This window comes from Vulpes vulpes, chromosome 6 (genome assembly GCF_048418805.1).
Source record: "Vulpes vulpes isolate BD-2025 chromosome 6, VulVul3, whole genome shotgun sequence".
NCBI classification, from domain to species: Eukaryota; Metazoa; Chordata; class Mammalia; order Carnivora; family Canidae; genus Vulpes; species Vulpes vulpes.
The window spans coordinates 54865443-54886921 of record NC_132785.1 but is presented as its reverse complement, the minus strand read 5'-3'; the positions used below and the strand labels follow the sequence as shown (position 1 = coordinate 54886921).

The following is a 21479-nucleotide window of genomic DNA, read 5'->3' as shown; positions in this document are numbered from 1 at the left end:
AGAGCCTGCTAAGCAGCCATGGGATTTATCAGTATTTCTGGGGTAAGGTTCTCTGGGGACAGAATAGGTTGTCACCACAAGGTGGCTGAGAGACAGTCTTGTGAATATTGAGCTCCTGTGTATTTAGTGTATCCTGAATACCTGAATACGTACGTTTCTTGTATGTTGGTATATCAAGTCTCATCCATAGGTAGACTGTCTTGACTACTTAGTGCTCTGATGGCTTCTGTTTATTTAGTGCCTCAAGCAGCTCAGGATATCCATCCTCCATCCCATTTATCTCCAGGTTTAATGCCATTATTCCATTCATGCATCGTTTATGGGGATCACCCATCCCTGATTCTTCTGTTCTTGTAATACAAAGAAACTTATCAAACAATATGAACAATGGGTATGTGGAGCTTTCCTACTGCGTGGCAAGCTTGAGGAAATATTTAAAATGCATGGTTATGACAAATGGCCTCTGAGCAGATTTGCAGGTCAAAGAGGTCCTGAAACCAGAGTTTTTTAACTAGGGACCAATCCAACAGTCTACATACACCCCAGAACATGACAGGCTCGCTGGTAACGTTTGCCAAATTAATGCGTGTGTAAACTTTGCAAGCCTGAGCGAATTATCCTAAGTGATGTTCTTATGGCAATTGATAATCTGCAGTGTGGCTTCACATAAAGTGCCCCTTTTAGTTTTCACTATAATGCTGGGAGGCAGGAAGAACAGGATTTACGAAGTCTGCCTGAGAGATGGAGAACTGAAGTCCTGAAATGTAAGTGGTTTAAAGTTATACACAGCCAACCCCAGATGTAATAGATTCTAGAACTCAGATTTTCTGCTTCCTCATGTTCTTTGGGCCATGAGTCTTCCTCTTTATCTCTACAGCCCCAGCTATCTAGCAGAAGCTATGTCATCCTCAACTGGACCGGTAGGATCTCGTGACTTCCAGGGTGTAAACCGTGACCAATTAGCTGTGAAAGTTTAGCACAGTTATAGGACTCTGGTAAACATAAACAGCCTGCTCCTTGCATTACATGTTATTTGACTAATTTAAAAGTATATCTGCTTGTTGTATCTGTTATCACTTGTCTGTAAACATTTGCTGGAGCATATGCAATACTGAACTTTATCTCTTAAGAGTGATTTATGTGTATTTACTGGTAAAGGTATAAAAAAAAAAACAAGTTGATCAACTGAAAGGTATCTAGAGACACAGTCTCACTTTTTTCAACTTGATACTTAGAAGGGTCTCCGGAAATCTGAGACTGAGAACGATATTGCCAAATGGGTGCCAGCCATATTTAAGTCTTCCAGAATCCTCCACGGCTTAGATATTTTGGATAATAGAAGCACTGGGCTCGTCTCAGAGCCAGATTCACTCTGTATGACCCCCAAGGATACAGGATGTGATGAACTTGCCATCAACATCCCAGAAGGCAAGTGAGCTAAACAATACTTGTTCCTAATCCCCTCCCCAGCCTGAGATAATGATGAAACTACTCCTGGAAAATGAGTTTGTGGTCTTGTACCTCAGAGAAGATGCAAAATAAAACAAGGATGTGTAGGTACACACAGGTATTTTCTGTCACCTTTTGGGTAATGCTTAAAGAGATGGACCTGTATCAGTACTAACGCTGACTGGCATACCAGCCCATCATGACCCTCCCCAGCACACTCTGGGTGGCCACTGACTGTCTCCATGCAGACTGGCTTCTCTGGTCCATCCTAGCACTGCTGTAGGATTTGTTTTCCCCTGAAGTTGCCAGCTGTGGTCATTGAGTACAGTTGTGAGGAGGCTGCTCTGAATTTAGTTTGGATTTCTCTAATTTTAGTCGCATTAAAGAACCCCAGGAAGGGATTTGTAATGGGTTACAGCATCCTTTGATTTTTTGGCCAGTGAGTGTCACACAGCTGTGCATATGTGTTTATAGGTCTAAGCATGTGTGTGTGTGTGCGTGTGCATATGTGCACGAGTAAAAGAGAGGGAGAGAGGAGGAGAGGAAAATGAGCAGACAGAAAGCAGTGGAGTCATTATCTGCCAATTTGATTGCTTATAGAAGCCAAACAGCTTCTGAGATTTTTAATAAAATTAACAGTGAAATTGTAAGTAATGAAAAGAAAATAAGTATGCATATCTAATGATTGCAGACATGCAGAATTGTTTTCTCTATGAAATTTGATGCTCCTGAGAATATTCAACAAATCATAATGTATTAATAAAATAATGAAAACATGGTGGAAAACTTTTTTTTGCCAAAAGAGTCTGTGCAATTTGGAATTGTATTGAACAATCTAGTTTTCAAAAGCAGTGATAAATCTTGTGTCTGGCAACATAAAATGGAACTAATCTCATAGTGGGAATAATGAGATAAGATGATCTTGTTTTCACTTATGACACTGAACAAATAAATATGAAGTAGAAGTCCTCTCAAAATGTGTTCCATCATCAGATATATTCGATTAATCAAATCATTTCTGAGTGTGTATCTATGTACGTATATGTAAATAGTAAGAGCATATACCCTTATTGTTTTGTTCCAATACTTCCTAAAAACATTTCTTTGATTTTCTTAATGACTCTATTTATAGGACACTGACAGCTAGCAATCCTAGTTTATGTACATCATTTATCTGAAGCACTGAAAAAAGAGTACCAGCACTTTTTACTATTTACAGATTTCTTCATTCAGGCTCTGTACTAATTTTTTATTTATTTTTCCCTCAATGAACATTCAAACTGTTCTTTCTTCTAGAGTGTTCCAAATACAATTTTATCACTTGAGCTCTAAGGAACTTGAACAAAGCCAAATGTATACATACATGCAAAAATCCAATTTTCATTTTACAAAAATAATAGCCATCATTTACCAAGCACCAGGAACTCCGTTGAGCATTTTTCGAACATCTTTTTTTCTTAAACTTTACAAAATCCTCGAATATAGGTGTTATTATCTTTATTTTTATTGATAACTTACTGAAGCATAGGGATTAATTAATTTGCAGGAGAAGGCAGAGCCAGTATGTTACAGAGAAGAAATTCTAAAATTCTATCTTATATTATTTCTTTTGGAAATGCATATTTTTAAAGGTTTTTACTTACTTATTTTAGAGAGAGAGAGAGAACATGAGTAGGGGGGCAGAGGCAGAGGAAAAGAGGATCTCAAGCAGACTCTGTGCTGAGCGCAGAGCTCGATGCTGGGCTCAGTCCCAGGACCCTGAAATCATCACCAGAGCTGAAACCGAGTCAGCCACTTAAGCACTGAGACACCGAGGCACCTCAGAAATATAGATTTTTTTATTTAAACTATTTTTCAAGAGAAGGATGGTATAAATATTAAGGAGAATTAACAAAGGTATGTGTTCCCCTTTCATATAGATTGACTTCAATATGTAATTGCTAATAAATAAATATTTTAGCATGACATAGAATCTATTTTTCATTCTTTTTTAAGATTGTCATTTTTAATTTTATAATACACTCTCTTTAATGTTACTTCAGTACTTTTAAGACTTGAGAATCATTTTTTTTTTCTCTTTGGAAAGAGTAAACTATAAATTGGTAGTTTTGGTTAGGATGCCTGTCCTGTCCATCAGGTACATGGAATCAAATGGCCCCTGAGAATGACTCAAAATTTCCTCTCGGAATACATTGTTTCCTTATATTTTGGACATGGAAAAAGTCAAATATGTAAGATCATTTTTGACAGTCTTGAGGGTAAGGAAACAAAATGTGCTTCTTATATCTTCTCTGGGTAGTAAACAAAGGACCGTGATTTGTTGATGAACAAGATATCCATATGACAGTTGTTAAAGCAGGTAAGGCTTTGAAGAAAATGGTCTTCTACTTTCAAGAAAGCTGGGTGACAGGAACGTAGGCTAGGACTTTTCTGACTGCTTCCAGCTAAACTGAAAGCTCTTCAAGTAAAGCATTTCCTAAAAATGTTGAAGGCAAATACTGACTTGTTATCATTTATTGGCAAGTTATCACCACACGAGCTGTGAACGTACTTCTGTTTTTCTATGGCAGCTGTATTAATTGCCTTCTTTGATTATGAAGTAAAACTCTCTCGGAGACCAAATTAGCGAGCAGAGATAAGATTAGGGCAGCCGGAGTTCCTTAGTAATTCATTTGTCATCTTTTACAGTGGCATCTTGAAACTCCTGCAAATTGCTTTATTGATTTTAATGCTTTTTCTTCAACTGAAGTAGAATCCTTAAATAAAAACTTTGGGTTTTTATTTATATTTTTCCCCAATCTGATGGACTTGGTGGTACTTGGGCTGTATAGTAGGAAATCGCCAGTTACTTTTACCAAGATGCGTGCATCTAAGGACACCTCTTTGAAGTGCTGAACATACCTCGTGTTGCCTTGAGATCCTCTTTGCCTCAATGCAGAGAAGTTGGCAATGTTAGTAAGCTAGTCAGATGAGGACTGCAAGAAATAAACATTTACAAGGATTCATGAAAAGTTGTCTTCCAAACACGTGCTACAAATTTTCCTTTATCCAAATAAGAGCATTGTCACTGATGAAATTTGAACATCTCCATTTGACCATTTAATTCTTAACTCAAGATGTAGTATACACTCTATATACCTAATATTTCATCTGTAAGGTTAATAACAATGTGTGTCTTCTATCATCTCTCTAAACCTATATAGTCTATTTCTTGAAGCCACCAGGGTTTTAAAAATCAGTATTCTTTCTTCAATTGGGAAAACAGCCATTGTAGCAGATACTGATTCAACCAAAAGGGAGTTGAAACAAATGATCCAGTATTTTTTTTCTTTTCTAGTATCAGAATTCCAGGCAATCTTCAATCTGCTAGGTCTTCCTCCACTAGTTAACCCTCTAAGAAATTCATGCCATCATTTACAAACCTCTTGAATGTCGTTGTACCTGACTCACCTTCATTCTCTAGCGCATCATGCTCACTAGATGCACTTGCCCTGTTTCAGCTATTCTAAGGCTTTCTGTTGGAGTGACATCTATCTGGTCTTTCTGCCATCTGCAACTCTCATATAGCTTAACCCATCAGTAGTGACTTAGATTTTTTTAAAATTTAGTTTTGTTGTGTTTATAAGGAATGCTTGGTCAGAACTTCTGGCCCCTTCAGAATTTTCCTTGGTTTTTACAAGCAACCTAAACACGCATGTGAACAACACTGAGAGTCTACTAAGGTAATGCGTTTCAAGGGAAGCCACTTAAGCTGCCACTCTCTTCTTTCCAACCCATGTGGACTTTTGCCCTGAAGTTCCTTTGAAGTAGAAATTTGGCAGGCAACACAAAACTGGACCATCTCTGTCCTACACATGGTAACATGTTGCCATGCTTGCCAGCATCAGATCTTTCCTCATCAAAGTACTTCATAAGGTATCATATTTCCCATCTATTTGCTCCAGCCAGACTCTTATCTGAGTGATGTTGTGCCTCTAATGAGACACATCCAATCAGCATGCCTTGGCTGGCTGTTTGGAATTGTTTTTGTTGTTGTTTTCTTTTGTTTTAACTCAGGTGAGAAGGTTGTTAAAGGAAACCAGGTGCCTTTTATCTGGAGGAAAACTGGAACAAATCAGATCACACTATTGTTTTTGCTATGCTCTTTGGTAAGGTCTTGATGAAGTCTTCATAGAGACAACAATATATAGTAATGGAGGGGAAAGTGGACTCATGCAAGGCTGGAAACAGTGTTATGGATATCAGGAAGCCAGTTCCCTGCATCATAAAGCTTTTCTAGCTAATGACCTGAAGTGTCACTTTAAAAGATGTCTTCCTTTGGCCTACATTGTCTTGTGAAGATAAAAAACAATTCTTAAGATGTTATCAGTCACACACATCTTAGTGTAAACTTCCTGAGAGTGCTATCATTGAAGAAGACAACACTCCAAAGATACATGTATTTCTCATTGTCAGTGGACATCACAGGAGAAAACCAGGATTGATCCACATTGTAGATATTCTAAAAAGATTTCAGGTTGACTCTCCTGCAGTAGGAACTAAGGAAGAGTTGAAAGTGGTAACAATAGACTGAGCTTTTATTTTAAGAAAATGTGCATTATGAGACCCCCATAGGACTTCCTGCAGAAGACACATGTGGACTCCAAGAGGAAAGAGCTAGTGTCCAAATGCTAGTGTCCAAATGTGTGTCAAGAAGACATTACTGGCAGCAATGGATGTTGGAGAAAGAGACAGAATCTTACCCTTGCCCAAGAAATGAAGAACTTTGTCTGTTTCTCTCTCCTTCCTCTCCGCTCCATGCTGGAAGAGCAAGAACAGTTAGAGGTAGGAGAGAAGACCCAACTTCTGCCATCGAACCCTGTAAGTCCTATAGATTTTATTCTTACTTGTTTGGGGAAAGGGAAGAAAAGTGTTTTAAATAAAATGCAAGACCATACCATACAATAAAAGAAAAAGCACCAAGTGTTAAAAAACTGAAATGGTGCTATTCAAATAACTCAAAGTGGCTAAAAGTATATATTTTGGCCCAATAAGCATTAAGGGAGATACTTACTCTGGGAAAGTAATGTTAAGTATGGCGCAGAAGGAGATGTTTATTAGAAAAGTGAAATCATTTCATTGTGTCAAATGTAGACCTCTTACATATTGATGTTGGATTACCTTTGGTGTTATTGAGCACTGACCTGGCTCATCTTGAGGGCTGCAGTGGACAAAATAGGTCTGTGAATCACATTTTTGAAATGAATCGTCAACTCTTCATAATTTATGTTTATTCTGTAATATATAGCACTAGCAGTCCTAGCACATCCATATTGAATTGGCCATGGTTTTAAAATCTATCCAGAATGATTTAATTTATACATAAATGAAAACGACAGAGGCTAGCATAGCCGGTTTATTATCAGACGTGATCTGAGATCTTGAGAGAATGAAAAGTGGAGCTTCCCATGCTGGTATAGAAGTAGGAGCCAGAGAAGAGAGGCAGCACTGGCTTGTAAGTGTAGCACATAGAATAAGGACAAGAGGCTAGTTGAGCTAACACTAGCAACCTGTACTAAATTCTATGGTTTGTTGGTCAGTGGCCTGTAGACAGAAGAGTTTGCTAACCTTTCTTTACCCAACTCATTTGTCAAGTTCCATTTTGAAGAAGGATTTACTAATGGGATAGCTCATCCTTGGTTAGTTATGTATTTGTTACAGGTAAATATTAGTCATATATCCGTGGCTATGGTCTCCCACTTGGAGATACTGCAGTCAGTATAGTTAAACAGGCAGTTTAAAGAGTGGCTAATAAGCTGATGTTAAGTGAAAGAATATGATTTAGTATTAAAATTATTTCAGATTTAATTCCATTAATTTAAAAATTAACAGTGTGCTATATTCGATGCTGAAAGGAAAAGGTGATTCAACTCCAATTTTGTCTAGAAGTTTTAATTTGTAACTGATTTCCCATAGTAATAGTATAATTTTTTTACAAACAGAGAACCAGTAAACAATATAAATATCATGTTGATATTTATTGTTCTAATTAGTTGCATTTCCAAAATCCATTTAATATTCAATATTAAAACATCTGTGATCCTCTAAGAAGGAAATATTGTCACCTACCGTGAAATTAAGCAGAGCTTACAAAATTATCTAGTATTGGTAGTTTATGTTTTAACATGCATAACGAATATTAGGTATTAAACAGATTTGAATTGAAGTGATTTTTTTGAGCCCACATCTTGTAACTTAAGAAATAAACATTACAGTTTTCATGGAATGCATCTAAACATATTGTGTGTAGATCTCATCATGATGAAGCACTTTGGATCATTAAACTTTTCATTGGCCCCACTGTCTACATCTGAGATGAATGCATGCCATTTGACTGGAGTGTATTATTCGGTGTTCTCCACAGGCCTCAATGGAAAGTCACTTTGACCTGCTGCACATTTTTACTTAAGAACTGCTTTTTACAATAAGCCGCTAGTATACTTGTTTCTGGACTGACTTGGGTTTTTGGCACAATATGAAAAGCATTTGGAAAGTATAAGTAAAAGCCTTCCATTTCAGAAGAAATAATGGCCCCATTTGCCATGGAAACCGGAGGACTTTATGAAAATGCACTCAACTGTTTTCTGTACTGAGCCTAAAATTATTCTAAAAATAAGTTGTATTCCTGGCATCTGGTAGCCAATGCACAAAGATCTCATCTCATAAGGTTTTTCCCCTTTCAGGGAAAAAATGCCATGCCATTTGAATATTTCATTTTTCCTATTGTTTGGAAGATATAGGGAAATATATGTGTTACACACAGTAGGGACTCAATAATGAGTTTTTCATTAAACTAAATGTCTTTTGAAAGGCATCACATAATAATTTGAGTAGGGCCCCTGAACACAGAGCATAATTATAGAGATCAAATACAGGATTTTTCTTCTAAGTTAGAATGGGTTGTATTTAAACTATCTTTTTTCTTTCTATGGACAATTTTTATGTCTATCTTGGGAAACAAATGAAATAGGATGCGAAGTGATCATGAAAATTTTGGCAGACAAATATAAGCGAATTAAAACAAAGGATCATCATCTCTGTGTTACAGATCCTGTCACTGAAACCAAATGCTTTTAGTTATGTGTGGGAGGAGACAAGGAGCAAAGGGGTAAGGCCACACATCCTGCTAACTCTGTTCCCCAGGACCTTTTCAAGGGGATCTATCATTTCACTAAAGTCTAAAGAGGCCTCATGCCAAGAGGCATTGAGGCATTTGTTACCTGGATGGCCAAGCTGACAGGCTGAAAGCATGAAGGAACACAGCAAATAAACCCCTCAAAATGGATGTGCCAAAAGGCAAAGAAAGTCCACATAGGCAAGTTTTACATAGCACCCACAAGTCCTCACCAGCCTAGGAATATAGTCATGAAGTCACAGAAACATACTGGACAGCTCCAGACATCAAGTAACAGAAATATTCATTAATTTAGTTTTCACCCAATAAATATGTATTTATATAAGCCTGTATGTTCCAGTAACCACGTTAGCTGCAGAGAATAAAGCTCATCACAGCCTTCAAGTATTTAAAGTATTTATTATATTGTGGTGGCAAAAGTACCTAAAAACTCACAGATATTGTGACAAGAAAGAGAAAATCGCTTCCCTAAACCTGCTTGAGAGGGGACCAAGGGATTTACAGGGGAAAACAGTTATAAAACTTGGTTCATCAGCTCCAGAACTCAGAGGGGCATCAATAATAATTTATTATCCTTTTTAGGATATTTTGAGAATGAATCAGGGTCCCAGGTGTGAACTGGAGTTTCTTGGTAGGTCAGTACATGTAATTAATCTCTACATATACCTGAAATCTATTTTTGGGATTAAGTCAACACTTTATTTATATATAATTTATTATCATTTAATTGGTAGGGATTCTTAAAAAGACTTTATTTTACAATTTGGCCATCAAGGAGTTACTAAAGTAGCATGCAGTTAAGAGCCTGGTGTCAAAACCTGCTGACCCAACCATAGATGCTGAGAGCAGAGGTTCAGCCTGGCACATAGCTGTGTTTCAGGTTGGAGGATCGTCAGTCCACATCTTTATGAAGACCTCGATGAGGCTATGATAAGCCTGCTTGACACATGTGTACATAAGCCAGTATTGGAAGGGCTCACGAATACTCTAGCTACAAAAAGCTCTTAATAAGCTAGAACAACAGGACAATTTTTTAAAGGCAGATACAGTACAGAGGGTAGATATAAGACAGTGCACTTAAATTTAAATAAATAAACTCTGCATAAATATGACAAGAAGGAAGTGTGATTTCACAGTAGCATTTGTCTAAGTACCAATACATCTTTGCTATTAATGCTAACTCTAGTGTAGTAGTATAAAGCTTTGGCAGGGACTTTATGGAAGGGATTCATGCCTCAGTTGGATAATTGGGCAAGAATGTATCTTCCAACCCTGCAAGTCTGTATTGTATGAGGCAGCAACTGTATCTCATTCACATCTGTTCTCTAGCTAGAGAGGGCACCTAAAGTGTACCTGTTGAATGAATCAATAGGTACACTAAGAGCCAGGAGAGCCTTAGTGAGGGAATGGACAGATTTTGTGCAAGCCTGCATCACATCTCGCCAGCAACCACCTCCCTCCTTCCCTGAGATGTTCATATTCAATCTCCCACCTGCCATGGTCTGTCTCACTGCCTTCCTTTATAAATACAGTTGCAAGATTGAATATTGGCCTCTGGAATGAAGAAAGCCTAATAACTTTGTGAAGGCAGTTCTTGAATCAGTAGTAAAATAGTTTTTTCTTTCTGTGTCAAAGGATTATTTGCATAAGGGTTATGGAGCACATTTAGGAGATAATCAGCAACCTCCCCTTGCAGCTAGTGAACAGACTGGTTTGAACAAAGTTTTCCCAAGCTATCTTGTTTTCCACACCCATTACTTACTCCTCTTTCTCCTGAAGACAGAATGTTGCTGGAAGACACAGACTGTCTATTTACAGTGTGTCAATCAACATCCACAAGAGGCAACACTGCCTGTGGTTTCTCATCTGTCCCATCACCTCATGAACTTGACAGTCACTATTTTATCTCTCTTTGTCCATCTTAAATCCTCTTTCAATTAGTCAGTTGGATGAGATTGTCAATGACTAGGGTTTGAAATACCTTGACTGCCCAGTTCCTCTGCTTAAAACCACAGGATAATTACGGATGGTCATTTTGTTTCACTCCGTGCCGAGCTGAACATGGTGGAAGAGCCATAGCCTCCTCTTTCTCATGGTTATTTAAAGATAGAGCCTCAAAAAGCCTGTTTATCAAAGTGGTTTAAAAGTCTTAGGCACACATCTGTTAAAAAATGAAACTTTAATCTATCAGTTAAAAAGGATGTATAATTATAATGTATAAATCATTTAATCTATATATCAGGTTTTCTCCTTCTAGAGATAGAACTCCTGTGATAGGTAGTTTTAATGAAATAATTTATATAGTTTAAACTATTTCTCAATTATTTCCACCAAGCAGTCATATTGTGCCTAAGATTTCCATTATTTAAGGTGAATTGGGTTTTTAAAAAAAAATTTAGGTAGACATTGTTTTGAAGAAATGATGCAATTTCATTTCTGTATGGACAGCCCTATTTTATTTTATTTATTTTATTATTATTTTTTTAAGATTTTGTTTATTTATTCATGAGATATATATATATATATATATATATATATATATATATATAGAGAGAGAGAGAGAGAGAGAGAGAGAGAGATAGAGGCAGAGGGAGAAGCAGGCTCCATGCAGGGAGCCTGATGTGGGACTTGATCCTGGGTCTCTAGGATCACACCCCGGGCCTAAGGCAGGCGCCAAACTGCTGAGCCACCCAGGCTGCCCTAGACAGCCCTATTTTAAAAGTCACATGTTTTAAAAACAATTTCCAATACTCCAAACTTTACAACTCTGGTAAATATGTGTGTAGTATTATTATTAGATGTTACAGGCTGCTTTCTGTCAGGTTTAATCCTACTGGTTGTGAAATGAAATAGGCCAGACAAAAGTTGGTCAAGGCAAGCTTTTAATGGGCCGCACTCTGGGGCGAGGTTCTGCGGCCCGCAGGGGAGGGAGAGAGCGGGTAAGTCACGGGCCAAGGAAGTCGCACCCAAAGGGAGTACATGTGAGCTTTTTAAGGGGGGAGGGGTAAGGGATTGTGTTTGTCTGGGGTGATAACTGCCTAAGCCTTTATATGGTTTTTGGGTAATGTGCAGTTCAGGTTTCTTGCATAGATCCTGTCTGCCCCTGATGACATGCCCTTGGGTGATCTGCTGGTGGTGGGAAAGTTCTGAGGTGGGGGCAACAAGGTGGAGGGTCTGCTGCCATTTTGTTGGTGCCTCCTGATCCCCCTTGATCCCGTGGCCCAACACTTTCTGTACAATTCCACCAGAGAATCTCCATTCATTTGACAACAGGATATTTAGGTATTTCTTGTATGAAACTGGGCTCTAAAATATGTCTTTGTTGCTTATGAATGAAGACTCATCTCACCATTTGCTGGAATAACAAGTTTGGATACAGGCTTTGGCAAACTAATAAACATGCTTACTTCTGAAATAATTTCTCATTTGTTCAATAACAAGTGAACTTGCTGGACTTGGATGATGTGCTCATAAAGGGAAATTTAACAAGATACTGATCATTTTTAAGCACGTTTGATTTATGGAGCTTGGAAATGCATACTGGTGCTTCTTCTTTGAAACCTGTAGAACCAACATCCCCCAGGAAAGAGTTATTTGCATTTTCTTAAGATTTTATTTATTTGTTCATGAGAGACACAGAGACAGAGGCAGAGCACAGGCAGAGGAAGAAGCAGGCTCCATGCAGGGACCCAGATGCAGGACTTGATCCCGGTACCCCAGGATCACAACTTGAACCAAAGGCAGATGCTCAGCCACTGAGCCACCCAGGAGCCCCAGTCATTTGCATTTGTAATCTGGGTAAATTAGGTGTCTTCTAGAAATTAAAATATATGCAGGCATTTTATTGGATTGTAGATGCAATGTAACTTTGCAGTGGCTAGTTGACCATCTGGTGGGGAAATGGCAGAAAGAATTCCTGTGTAGTATGCAGTAGGTGCTCAACAACTAATCCCAAAAATTGTTTCAAAGGTCCTAATTTATTGTTCTTTTCTGACAGATCTTATTTTTTTTTTTACCACTGTCCCTAGAAAGATACAACTAAGATAAATATATGAGTAGAATGCTTTTTGTCTTCAGAAGAAACAGAAACACTTATTTAACACAATTCAATAGACAGTAGATAATGAAGCTGCACATTATAAACATTTAGATTTAAATTCACTTATGGTTTAAAGCAAAGAAACTGGTACTAATTTTTTTTTTTTTTTAAGACTAGAGAATTTTCAGATACTTGAAAACACACATTAGATGGTCCACTGTGAGACTTTGGGCAAATTACTTGATCTCTCTGGGAGTTATTACCTCATCTCAAAATGGGGCAAGAGAGACCTAATGCATAAAGTTATAATGAGGATTAAGTGAGTTAATGTACATGAAATTCCTTGAACAATGGTCACTATATACATGTTTCTAATATCAATGTTAAGATTTCTTAAAATATGGAGATCTCAAATGTTTTCTGTTCCCATTGTCTATACCAGAGCAGCATGGATAATAGTTCTAGAGAGTGATCCAGACTGTGAAAGAGTAATAGCAGAATTTTACTGAATAATATACTATTAAATGAGACCTCAACTTAGTCATCAAAAATTTAATTTTTTAAAGTCTAAGATGCAATGGCAAACTAATCACCCTTGAAGTGTCAAAACTTATGTAAACAAGTTGGTGGCCATCTTCACTAAATTAATATTGTGATACGTATTTTGATGGAAAAAGGTTATTTTATAAACAGCAAGTATTTTACTGGAGTATTCCAAAGCTGGTATGATTTGGAGGTGCTCTTTGCTCCTACACAAAATGGCCAATGATGCTATGATTTTAGAATCGCTCTCTCTTCCTCCTCCCTTCTCCCAGGCTCCCCTTCTTCTTCTCCCTCTCTTTTTCTTCTCTAAATAGGACTAATACTGTCTAATGTTGCATTGTATTTCCAAAGTCTTTCCTCAGTATATACTAGAGAATTGAAGAAGCACTCACATGACACTAGCTGGTCAAGTTTTAAAATAAATACTGTCAGTTTTATTCACAATTCCAAGTCAACACCCCCTTCCTGGGGACATGAAGGGAACTCCATTTTTCCACTCTGAAGATGATGCACTCGGTGACTGTTACTTCTACCAGTTTGCTTATGAAGACTTAGTTCATGGCTCTGTTTTGGATGGGAGATTTTTGTGAATTTGCTTGTTGCTGGATATGTGGAAGAAAGAGCTTCTGGAGATTGGTTACACTGTTTAAAAAGATTTTATTTATTTATTCATGAGAGACGCAGAGACATAGGCAGAAGAGGCAGGCTCCCTGCAGGGAGCCCCATGCAGAACTTGACCCAGGACTCTGGATCAAGCTCTGAGCCAAAGGCAGCATCAACCACTGAGCCACCCAGGCGTCCCTGGATATTGTTTATTTTTTTAATGCAAGTGAAAAATAAAAACAGTTCCCCAAATATGGAATCATAAGATTGGAAAGTAGTATTGTCTCTTTACACCAGCAAAATTATGCTTGCCATGGATAGTCTGTTCCAATGAAGGCTTTTTTATTTGATAAAGTCATTGCTGAAGGTTCTGCCAAAATTTCCTGGGTGTTAAGCTTTAGGCAGCACAGCGGAGCAGTTAAGTGGGAGAAAAAAAAGACCCAAAACTCTGTAGAGATAACTCACAAGTTGGTGGAACAGGCCCGCAAAGGGCAACCAAGAGTGAGGAGAAGATTAGGAAGAAAATCTAGTTGTTTTCTGTCTGAGTTGTGCACCATCATGAAATGAAAAGGCTGTTGCTGGGAAACTTCTTTGTAAAAAGAGCTTTTAAGATCCAAGCTTAAGTTAGTAGTTTGTTTGTTTTGTCAACTGCTAGCTTTAGGAATGGTACACAGCCACATGGTGTTCCACTAAATAGTTCTTTTGCATGAATAAAATGGGGAAATAATCAGCCATTCTTCCCTCAATAGGGCCTTTCAAAGGAGTGCTGAGTATAGTATCTTGTAACTTCTGAGTGCCAGTCACTGGAACTTTAAATCTGGGTTTGAAAGATGAACCCAAATTCTTTTAATCCATGCAATCAATATATCGGAAGGGAAGTGGTTTTAATGTACAAGGGAACAAAGTTTAGACTTGAGTCCAAGACTTGCTAAAGTTTGATAGTTTGGGGGTTGGCAAGAGCAAATCTGAAGAGATATGAGTTGAAATGAATTAGAGCAAGTAAATATTGCTTCAACCCCTGGAGGCCTGAATCAGAGAGGTAACAGTTCCTTAGCATAAAATTCCCTGTTTCCAGACCCTAATCTCCTTTCAAACCGTTGATAGTGGTGATTTGTAGCTTGGAAAACAGGCTATGAAAAAAAAATCTTTAAAGATTTTGTAAAGACAAGTAACATAAATGTGGGCATTAGAAAATAATTTGGAGGGAGTATTTTCTACTTGAAATGGCAACATAATTGTTTTTAAAGATTTATTTATTTATTTATTTATTTATTTGAGACACAGAGAGAGGCAGAGACAGAAGCAGGCTCCATGTAGGGAGCCCAATGTGAGACTTGATCCCAGGACCCTGGGATCACACCCTGAGCTGAAGGCAGATGCTCAAACACTGAGCCACCCAGGTGCCCCAACAACAATAATTTAGCCTTTGAAATTCTTCTTCACTTTAACTTAAACTACATGAACCTTGAATTGTCCTAATTCAAGTCTATCATTAACTTTGAACTCTCAAATTGGCATAAATAATCTGGCATAAAGTAATAGTTGATATTCTCACCCAGTCATATGATCACATCATTTCCTGAGATGTTTCTCATGAGAAACAAGAAGAGCTAAGGTAATCAAGTGATCTGTGTGATTTTTGGTTAGTCTATTATGCAACCTAAAGGAAAATCTACATCATTTTTTTTAATTGGAAAAGAAAGTGAAAATTATTTTCTAGGTGCAGAAGGGATTCTAAACCCTGTGCAACTGGCAGAGGAGGCAGCATTAGACGTGCATGATGACTGAGGGAGGCTCGAGATTGTGAAAATACTGAAGTTGTGTGGGACCCAAGAAATTCAGAAAATGTCCCCCACCCCTGGCCCCTAGATAAGCAACAAGAAAAAACGGCAGAGCACACCCTTATTGGAATGAGGAACTAAAAGCTTCAGAAACTCCCCCACCCTTTCCTCCATATCAGAATGAAGAAATTCCTCCACCCCTTCTGAAAATCCCCTAGACCAGCCCATAAAAATCCAGCTGTAACCCACCTCGGGGGCCAAGTCCCTGCTCCACTGTGTCGGGTATACTTGGACCCAAGCTCGAGCTTGTTAATAAACCCTCGTGTGTTTGCATCGGTGCCAGCTCCTCGGTGGTTTCTCGGATGTGCAATCTTGGGCACAACATTTGGGGGCTCATTCGGGATCCGAGAGACCCCCAGGACCCCACCCGGAGGGTTCCAAGCCTGGTGAGTACTCAACTTTTTCTACCTGTTGCGTGCATATTTTCTGAGAGCTCCATGCTGTGTTTCTACCTGTAGGAATTCCAAACTGTATTGGGTCGACATTGGCTTAGGCGGACGCTCTGGCGGGCATGGACCGGGGGTCTTGGGAGACATCCCTTGCCCCTGCGGGGAGGACGGGGTCCTCGTCTGTCCTTACCGACAACCAGCCCTTCGGTTTACTTTCTGCTTTGTGTCCACGGCCGCACTGGAATGTTTGTCTGTGTTACTGTGCCTTTGTTAACTGTCATAACTGTCTGTGCCTTGGTGTGGATTGGGGACATAATGGGGGAGACACAAACCACCCCCCTGTCCCTTATGTTCTCCCACTTCTCCGACATTAGGGAAAGAGCTCATAATCTGAGCACAGACAAACGGAGAGGAAAATTTCAAACTTGCTGCATGTCAGAATGGCCAACCTTTGATGCGGGATGGCCCCAAGAAGGAATTTTCCACCTACCTATTATCTTACAGGTTAAGGCTGTGATCTTCAGGGACAAACCGACGGCCACTCTGACCAGGTGCCCTACATCCTGGTCTGGCAGGACGTGATTGAGAATCCCCCCTCCTTGGCTAAAACCATTTTTACCCCCCAAAGCAGGACCTACCAAGATTCTAGCCCTGCGAAAAGCCGAGAAGGAGACAGACTCTAAGACCAAAGCTCCCCTTTATGCAGTCTTGCAGGATTCCTCCCCAGAGGATCTGATTCTCCCACCACCCTACCCAATGCCTCCTCACCCTTCCACCCCCCCACCCCCTCCCAGGTACCAGGGGCTGCAGAAGGGGCGTCACCCCTCCCTGGTGAGGGAGTCCCTGTGGGCGGGCCAGCAGTGGGGACACAGGGACCAACCCACCGGGTGGCCCCATCTCCTCATGCGGGGCCGGCAGACTCCACGGCCCTTCCCCTCTGCACCATGGGACCCCCGACAAGACTGGAGGACAGCTAATGTTATATCAGCCTTCCTCTACCAGTGACATATAATTGGAAAACCCAAAATGCGAAGTTCTCTGATAATCCGAGGTATCTAACTGGACTTTTAGATATTGTTCTCTTTACCCAACAGCCTACTTGGGATGACTGCCAACAGCTCTTGCAGGTTCTCTTCACCACCAAAGAGAGAGAACGAATTCAGGTGGAAGCCCAGAAGTCTGTCCCGGGAGAGGAGAGACAGCAGACTCAAAATCCAGACCTCAAATGCTGCCTTTCCCTTATCCCGCCCCACCTGGGACCACAACTCCGCTGAAGGTAAGGAGAGACTCCGGGTCCACCGCCAAACTCTAATGGCAGGTCTCCAGGCTGCTGCACGCAAGCCGACCAATCTAGCCAAGGTGTATGATGTAAGACAGGGTAAGGATGAGAGTCCGGCAGCCTTCTTAGAGGGAGTCATAGAGGCTTTTAGGCAGTACACCCCTATGAACCCAGAAGCCCCAGAAACGAAGGCCGCAATTATCATGGCTTTTGTTAACCAGGCTGCTCCAGACATCAAAAGAAAATTGCAAAGAGTAGAGACTAGGAGAGAAGAGCCTGCAGGACTTAGTAATAGTAGCAGAAAGAGTTTATAATAATAGAGAAAGTCTGGAAGAGCAACAAACTAAACTAAGCGACTGGCAGACCCGAAACCTGGCCAAGATCCTGCTGGCCGCAACCATGGACGACCCATAGGAAAAACGGAGGCACCTCAAGAAGCTGGCTTCAGGGACAGGTAAGGAGGATGGCCCTGGTCCCTGTCGGGAGCGCCCTAAACTGAACAAAAACCCATGTGCCCATTGCAAGGAAGAGGGCCACTGGGTGAAAGACTGCCATAACAAAAGACCTAAGGCCCCTGCCAAGATCTTGGAAATGGAGGACCTGGACGACTAGCGGAGTCAGTTCAGCACCCCTCCCTGAGCCCAGGGTAACTCTCAGTCTGGAGGGGCAACCCAGTGAATTCCTGAGGATACTGGAACACAACACTCGGTTTTATTACAACCCTAAGGGAAATTGGCAAGCAAGACTTCATGGGTGCAAGGGGCCACGGGCACCAAACAGTACTCATGGACTACCCAAAGAACTGTGGATCTCGGCATGGGCTGGGTATCCCACTCCTTCATGGTCATCTCTGAGTGTCCCTACCTGTTGCTAGGTCGGGACTTGCTCACCAAGATAGGGGCATAAATTCACTTCCACCCCGAAGGGGCAAAAATCCTAAATAAGGAGGGGCACCTGATTCAGGTGCTTGTCCTGAGTTTAGAAGACGAATATCGTCTCCACCAAACGCCCTCAGCCCCAATGACTGACATTGACCGTTGGCTGCAGGAATTTCCCCAAGCATGGGCAGAAACTGGGGGAATTGGGCTGGCCCGGCACCGACCAGCCATATACATAGAACTAAAGCTGGGGCAGACCCAGTCAGGGTCCGCCAATACCCCATGCCTCTCGTAGCGCATAGAGGAATCACACCACACATACGGCAACTACGGGACTCGGGCATATTGAGGTCTTGCCAATTGGCATGGAACATTCCCTTGCTGCCAGTGCAGAAACCATACTCTAAACGATTACAGGCCAGTCCAGGACTTAAGGAAAGTCAACCGGCGAGTAGAGGATATGCACCCTACAGTCCCAAACCCATACACCCTCCTCTCCACCCTGCCTCCAGACAAAACTTGGTATATGGTATTAGATTTAAAAGACACCTTTTTTCAGCCTGCCTTTAGCACCCAAGAGCCAAGACCTTTTCACCTTTGAATGGACGGACCTCCAAGAAAGGCATCAATGGCCAGCTCACCTGGACTCGACTACCACAAGGATTCAAAAATTCACCAACCATCTTCGATGAGGCCTTACACGAAGACTTGGGTGAGTTCTGTTCTGAGCACCCTCATTTGACCTTATTGCAACATGTAGATGATATCCTGTTGGCAGCAGAGGACCAGGACACATACCTGTGAGGCACTAGGGACTTGCTCCAGACAATAGTGGCTCTAGGATACTGGGCCTCAGCTAAAAAAGCCCAGATATGCAGAGCAGAGGTGAGCTACCTTGGGCACAAATTAAAGGATGGACAAAGGTGGTTGATGGATGCACGGAAGGAAACCATCCTAAGCATCCCACAGCTGCAAATAGTCCGCCAGGTACGTGAATTCCTGGGGTCAGTAGGGTTCTGTCGATTATGGATTCCGGGTTTTGCCGAGATGGCCAGACCCCTCTATGAGGCCACCAGGTACCAGCAAAATTTTGAATGGACAGAGGCCACGAACAGAGCCTTTTATGATCTTAAACAGGCCTTGCTGTCTTCCCTGGCTCTTGGGCTGCCTGACCTAGCCAAGCCCTTCTACCTGTATGTGGACGAGAAAGACAGGGTGGCAGGGGTCCTTGTCCAGTATATAGGTCCCTGGAAGAGACCTATAGCCTATCTCTCCAAAAAGCTGGACACGGTGGCCGCCGGATGACCTCCATGCTTAAAAATGATTGCTGTGGTGGCCCCTATGGTCAAGGACATGGACAAGCTGGCCATGGGGCAAGAACTGCATGTTACCACCCCACATGCTATTGAAGGGGTACTCAAACAGCCCCCAGACCACTGGGTCAGCAATACCTGTCTGACCCATTATCAGAGCCTACTGCTAAACCCCACCAGAATTTTATTCAAGCCACCGACAACCCTGAATCTGGCAACGCTACTCCCTAACCCAGTCTGGGACCCCCCTCTGCATGACTGTCAAGAAATTTTGGCACAGGTGCATGGGATCAGAGCTGATCTCCAGGACCAGCTATTGCTGAAAGCAGATGCCACCTGGTAGATGGAAGGCAGCAGTTTTGTCCGAGAAGGAATCAGATATGCGGGGGCAGCCATAACCACAGAAATGGAGACCATCTGAGCAGAGCCATTGGCAGCCGGAACATTGGCTCAATGGGCAGAACTGATTGCACTGGCCAGGCGCTAACCATGGGAGAAGGTAAACGAATAAACATTTACACCGACAGCAGGTAAGCCTTTGCCACCGCTCATATCCACAGAGCCCTTTACAGAGAGAGAGGGCTTCTGACAGCAGAAGGAAAGACCATTAAAAACAGAACAGAGATCCTTGAACTCCTGAGGGCCCTCTGGCTGCCCAAGGCCCTAGCCATCATCCATTGTCCGGGACACCAAAAGGCAGATACACCAGTAGTTAGGGGAAAATGGCTAGCCGATTCAAAAGCAAAGGAGGTGGCCCTTTCAGTGACCCAAGTCTTAACAACCACGCTACCTGATCTGGGGGCACCGACCCTGCCGGACACCCCCAACTATACTGATGCTGACTTACACTGGATCAAACGCTTGACTATGACCCAATTCTTGCATGGCTGGTGGAGGGACACAGACTCTAGCATCATCCTGCCAGAGGAACTAGGATGATGAGTCCTATCCAAAATGCATCGGAGTACTCATAAGGGAACAAGGAAGATGGAAAACCTCATATGACATGCAAAGATCACTATTAAAGACTCTCGAGCAAAGATCGAGCAGATTGTGGCAAGCTGCCACACATGCCAGTTAACTAATACCACCACCCATGGATCTAACCCGGGCACCCGGCTCTAAGGGGACCACCCAGGAGCTTACTGGGAAGTGGACTTCACTGAGGTAAAACCTGGAAAATAAGGATATAGGTATTTACTAGTGTTTGTAGATACTTTTTCAAGATGGGCAGAGGCATTTCCCACCAAACATGAAACGGCACAGACCATGACCAAGAAACTGCTGGAAGACATTTACCGAGGTATGGCTTTCCTGTTAAGATTGGATCAGACAATGGTACCAGGATTCGTCTCTAAGAGCCCTTGAGCAGGTATGGCCTAAGCTGAGGGCCTTCTACAAGACTGGGCCACCCCCTGAACCCCATTGATATCGACCAGGCGATTGGGTGTACATGCGGAGACATCAACAGCAGACACTCCAATCTCCCTGGAAAGGACCCTACATTGTGATCCTGACTACTCCCACCACTCTCAAGGTCGACAGAATAACTTCCTGAGTCCACTACACCCACGTCCGGCCAGCTGATCTACACGCCGTTCTCAAGGACTTTGTTCCAGAATGGAAGAGTCAACACGACAAGGACAATCCCCTAAAGCTAAGACTGTGTCATTCCCATTTGCCTCGCTAATATTACTTGTGCTGTATTCCCTCACAGCTGAAATCAACCCCTACCAACCACTTAATCTAACTTGGCAAATCCTCACCCCAAGTTCTATGGAGATAATAACCCAGCTGTGAGGGATACACCCTAGGGGGACCTGGTGGTCTAATCTGACCTTTGACATATGTGACCCCAAACTCTTTGGGGCCCTCAAGGCCCCTTGGCTCTCCATGGCCAGGTACCTGAGTGTGTCGGTAAGTGGAGCTTAAGCTCCCTCCATGCTACCTGCTTTTACACGTGCCCAACCC

The 21479-nt window shown here is 41.6% G+C and overlaps 1 pseudogene; it reads left to right on the top strand.

Moving 5' to 3' along the window:
• The window catches only part of LOC140599241 (uncharacterized), a 34725-nt pseudogene extending 14278 nt beyond the window's left edge, over nt 1-20447 (top strand).
• The last annotated feature ends 1032 nt before the right edge of the window (nt 20448-21479 follow it).